Raw genomic sequence first — 6,000 nt, 5'->3', positions numbered from 1 at the left:
TTGAGCTATTATGACACATAGTGACCCTACATGATAGACAGAAATGCCATGGGTTTCCGAGACTGTAATGGTTTCCTGGAAGAGAAAGCCTCATTTTTCCCCAGCCCGTGGCACACTGAATATTCAGTACACATGTTGAACTGATTTGATTTTTGTTTCCCAAGGTCAGGGCCCATTTCCCATGGAACCTTTTCCAGGCCTCCTCTGGTTTCAGCTGTGCTTTCACCTTATCTCCATGAAGATACTGGAAGGCTGAGTGGCCAGAAGCCATGTTGGTGGCCAGTAGCTGAGGAATGGCTCTCCCTCTCCAAGGGAAAAAGGGGAGACCTTAGAGTGTGAAGACAGAGAAAACAGTCCCCTCTCCATCTTTGCCGGCCCGGTTCGGAATGTTACTATTGTTCTCACCCCCTTCCATCCAGTGGATCCCAATCACAGGGACCCTGTCATTGTGTGATGTTGTCAAGTTGGTTCTGACTCACTACAAGGAAACAAAGAATTGCCCAGGCCAGCACCTCCTCCCTATTGTTCTTAGTTTGAGCCCATTGTTGCAGTCACTGTGTCAGTTCGTCTCTTCCTCTTTTTCAGGCCGGCCACTCCACTTCACTAAGCATGCTGTCCTTCTCCAGATGCTGGTCTCTCCTGATAACATGCCCAAACTACAGGAGATGAAGTCTCACCATCCTTGCTTCCAAGGAGCAGTTTGGCTGTACTTCTTCCACGATAGATTTGTTTGTTCTTCTGACAGTCCGTGACACTTGCAGTATTCTTCACCAGCGCTGTCATTCAAGTGATCAGTCCTTCTTCCCTCATCCTAATTCAGTGTTCAGAATATAGAGAAGATCAGGTGCCATAACCCAAAACCAGTGCCATCAAGTTCATTCCAATCCATAGTGCTCCTCTGTAGGGTTCCACGGTTGCAAATCTTCACAAAAGCAGACAGCCTCATCCTCTCTCTCTCTCTCTCTCCAATCATTTTATTGGGGACTCTGCCAGCTCTCATAACAATCCGTGCATCAACTGTATCAATCGCATCTGTACATATGTTGCCAGCATCATTTTCAAAACATTTTCTTTCTACTTGAGTCCTTGGTATCAGTTCTTCTTTTTTCCCACCCTCCCACCCTCGTAAACCCTTGACAAATTATTATCTTATACCATGTGCTGTCTCCCCTCACCCACGTATCTGTTGTTCATCGCCCTAGGAGTGGGGGTGAGTGGGGTTATACATAGATCATTGCGATGGGTTCCCCCTTTCTCCCCCTTTTCCCTCCCACCTTCCCCCTACCTTCCTGGTATCACTACTCCCATTACTGTCCCTGAGGGGTCTATCCATACTGGACTCTATGGAGAGAGCTCTTATCGGTACCAATGCACATGCTCTGGTATAGCCGGATTTATGGGTAGAACTGGGGCCGTGATAGTGGCAGGGAGTGGGGAGAGCATTAAAAGACTAGAGGAATGTTGTGTGTTTCCATGATCTTTCTCTTATGGAGCAGGGGACCCACCAACCTTGCCGTTAGCAGCCCAGTACCTAATCCACAGAGCCACAGACTCCTTAGTATCCGCCCTAATAATGCTAAACACAAGAATGGCCTTTATTGCCTATAGAATGGGATATATTGTGTCTGCAATTCCTTCTATCTGCATATTCTAATATTTCCATAATGAAATCATCTTAGAGTCTTACATTTGATCTTCCTTTTGACCCATGCTGATGTAGTTTTAGCCTTTAAAAAACTGGAGAGATACTCTGACCATAGACCAGGCACGTGAATGGCCTTGCCATCGTGCAGACTGCAGTGGAAAGTGGATTGTTGCAGATGCAGTTAGGTTAAAATCTAGCCCTTTATCTTTTGAGCTCCTTGATGACACATTTTAAGTCTATTGCAGTTTTTATTATTCGACTCAGCTTTATCTCTGTTAATTTGTTACTGTTGTTTAAAAATATATATATTTCCTGTAAATGAAACCCATGATGCCTTATTGTAGTAATGCTGGATCATCTAGGATTTCCATTTCTGGTTACTTTAAGCATCGCCATATTGTTTTCCAGTGTCTGTATGTACTGACAAGTCACCAGCAGTATATACGAGTTGCAATCCCTCCATATCCTCCTCAGCATTTGTTGTTTTCTGTTTCTTTGATTTGGGCTGGCATTGTGGGTGCAAAGCATTCTCTCATTGTGGTTTTAATTTGCATCTCCCTGCAGGCTAATGATCATGAGCATTTTTTCATGGATTTGCTAATCATTTGTTCTTCATTTTGAGTGAACTACCTGTTCATATCTTTTTCCCATTTAATGTAACACCCTGATTGTGCTTTGATAGCAAAATCTGAAATGTAGATTTGGTTTATGTTTAATATTCCAGAGCATCGTGGGGAGAGATCATAACACATTGCTCTTGTCTGTAAATATTGTGTTTCTCTGTCATAGTTTTATTGCCTGTGCAATAAAAACAAAACAAAACACAGCGCAGTCCTTGTTTCCAGGTATCATGATCACAGAGTGTATCCATCTTTCTAATGTCAAAAGAATGTTTGCTTTTCAAAGAATAACCTAGTAGACTGTACATGGGCCTGGGAGATAGACACACCCAGGTCCTTACCAGCACACTGGAGGTCTCTTGCTGCGTATCCTCTTCAGTCCTTTTAACCTTTCATCTCAGAATCTTTGGTTTCTTGCCCAACAAATAAGGATATTTTGGGATATTGGAAAGTTTCCCCCATCAGTGGTCACTAGTTCAGGAAAGTCATGACACATCATTTTAATTTGGGATCCATCAAGATTGTCAAAAGCTGTTTGCACAGTCTCTGTGAATAATTGGCATTTCAATGAGTGGATCAATAACCTTAAGGTTCCAGCTTGCCAAAACCTCACAATTCCCACTGAGAAAGAAGCTTTGGTAGACACTGAGAAAGAAGCTTGGAAGCATGCCTTGGTGTACTCTTCCCATTTGACAAGCATTTAACAAGAGCAGGCTATGAACACAATGTGTTGTTCTAAAGGTACCAAGCATTGACTCCCTGCAATACAATGTGTTGTTTATTAGGGCCTCTAGGCACGGTTTTGAGGCCCTGTGAGTTGAACTATTGCCCTTCTTGAGGAGCAGACTTAAATTCACTCTCCAACAACTCCCCTTATCAGAATCTCACACTCCTGTACCACTAAACACCCATCATAATCACTGTGGGGCCAGGTACCAACCACTAGGAATGTCCTCTATGCCCGCTAAGGCTGCAGAATTGTGCAAATTGTCCACTCCTCAGGAAGCCCTGGAACACTAGCTAATTCACCTTGCTACCACATACAAGTCCTCTCTTACAACCCCAGCTCATTGTTGCCGTATCCTCGTGTGGCTATGCGTCATGGCATGCTATGCCTCCCCAGCCCTGGAAACTGTTAGAATAACAAACCTCATTGCTTCTCTGTCTACTGGCTCTTCTTTCCTATGCCATAACTGACTTGCCACCTTCAACCTGTTACAGAACCCTCTCTGTCCATCATAGCCCAGTTTCTGACCACAACTTCTGCCCTGCATTAGGGAACTGAGCTAAGATGAGCTGAGCCAGTCGGTCAGGGAGCCATAAGACCACCTTTAGGGCGGTCAGTCATGTTGGGTCAACATTAAGAGAGGAACTTGGTGTGAAACCAGGCCAGAGAATGTACAAGTGGGTTTCAAAAAGTGCATGGAAAATGGAATTAAAGAAAATCAGATTTTTCCCAGAATAGAAAGAAGTGGAGATAAAAGCCTAGTACGAAGGGTATCCTCACCCCCACCCCCACCCCCACCCCACCCCCACCCCACCCCCAAACACCAAAAAAAACGGGAAAAAGCTCCTCTGGGCAGGGCTTTCTAGTACACATTTTTCCCACTAGGCGAGCATCGAGCAACTTGCTCTGAGTTAGTGCCCCAGTGATGTCGCCTGGGAAGGTTCTCTCTGGTCACAGTGAATTTTTTCTTAAAAGTAGTTTCCCTCAAAGCTCATTTCTTGTAATGGCTGGTTTAAGAGAACAGCATGTGGGTGTGAAATGTTGTTTCCTGCTCAGGAAAAATGCTGCAGAAACTTGTGATGTTGAATACAGCTTACAAGGACAGCGCTATGGGAAGCACTCAAATGTACAAGTGGTTTTCTCGTTTCAAAAAAGGTGAAATGTCAATTGATAACAAACCTCATCTGGACGTTCGTCAACTTCCTGAAAGGACAAAAATAGAAACAAAATTCGGGTACTTGTGCCTGAAGACCGACATCAACCACAGACCACTGAAGAGACGGGGAAGTTATCTGGGCTATCTTGGAGCTTGGTTCAGCAAATTTTAACAGAAGATTTGGGAATGAGAAGGGTCACTGAGAAATTTGTGCCTCAGAGTCTGACTGAACAGGAAAAAGAGTATTGACTGGAAGCATGTGTGCTTTGAGAGAACAGCTTCCAAGTGACCCAGACAGGTCATTACTGGTGCTGAGATATGGTGTCATTCTTGAAAACCCAAAATCAAACATCAATCAAGCTAGTGGAAGATGCCATCATCACCTCGTCCAAAAAATTCTCATTAAGTGAAATCAAAGATCTAGACAATGCTCATTTGGTTTTTTGATGTGAGGGGGATAGTGCATTTGGAGTTTGTTCCACCAGGTCAGACTGTTAATCAAGCTTTCTATTTAGAGGTTCTGAAAAGATTGCATAACAGTGTGTGACAAAAAGGCCTGATTTGTGGCAGACAGGGGACTGGTTTTGCCACCACGAAAATGCATCTGCTCACAGGGCCATCTCAGTGATCCAGTTTTTGGCAAAAAACCAGCATGCCTCTCTTGTCCCACGCACCTGACTCTCCTGACCTCGCTCCATGCGACTTCTTTTTGTTTTGGAGAATGCAGAAGGACATGAAAGGTCAGAGATTTGATGACATAGAAGAGGTGAAGGAAAAAATGAGGGAGGTGCTGTCAGCCATCCCCAAAAGATGAGTTTGAAAATTGCTTCCAAGAATTGAATCGCAGATTTGACAAATATATTAAGTGTGATGGAGTGTACTTTGAAGGTGATAAGGTTGTTTTGTTTTGTTTTTTAAGCTATGTAAATACATAGCTTTGGGGGGGGGATTCCAGATTTGGGGGTGGGTATCCCCTCATAAGTAGGGAGAGAGAAAATGAAAGGAATGGGTCGAGTTTAGAAAAGCTGCCGTAGTCTTTCTTGTTTCCCCAAATGGGCTGAGGGGGAAGGCCTTGTCATTGGGGTTCATGAGGGTCCTCTGTATCTCCCCCAGAGAACTTCTTTCTGGATATGATCTGGGTGGGTTTTGATTCTTGCACCAGCAATCTTTAACTGAATCTGTAGAGCTGGCCCTTCCAGGACCGTAAGCCGAGGACTGATGTTGCATAAGGTTTCCACCAAAAGCCCTACTGACTTCAAATTCCAACAAATGAGACATTAAAAATACTACACTGTATCAGAGTATCTTCAATCACCTCATATAAAAGTGAAAGTTGGACATTGAATAAGGAAGACCAAAGATGGGGAGATACATTTAATTGTAGTGCTGGCGAAGAATATTGAAAGTACTGTGGACTGCCAAAGAGCAAACCAATCTGTTCTGGAACAAGCACAGCAGAATGTTCCTTGGGGGCAAGGATGGCAAGACTTCGCCTCACATATTTTGGACATGTTACCAGGAGAGACAAGTCCCTAGAAAAGGACATCATGCTTGGTCAAGTAAGGGGCAGGGAAAATGATGAAGTCCCCTGACAAGATGGATGGACACAGTGGCTGCAGCAAAGAGCTCAAACATGGCAATTGTGAGGATGATGTAGGAGCGGGAGGTGTTGACTTCTCTTGTACGTCGGGTCTCTTTGGGTTGGAATCAATCCTATGGCACCTAACAACATACCATCATCACTACCATTGAGTCGCTTCCAACTCACGGTGCACCCATAGGACTGGGTAGAGCTGGCCCTGTGTGTTTCCAAGGTTGTAACTCTCTACAGGAGTAGAAAACCTCACCTTTC

This window comes from Echinops telfairi, unplaced genomic scaffold (genome assembly GCF_000313985.2).
Source record: "Echinops telfairi isolate 266 unplaced genomic scaffold, ASM31398v2 ScPeMD7_3533;HRSCAF=4204_0, whole genome shotgun sequence".
Classification (NCBI taxonomy): domain Eukaryota; kingdom Metazoa; phylum Chordata; class Mammalia; order Afrosoricida; family Tenrecidae; genus Echinops; species Echinops telfairi.
The sequence above is the reverse complement of the archived record's forward strand: the minus strand, read 5'-3'. Positions refer to the sequence as shown.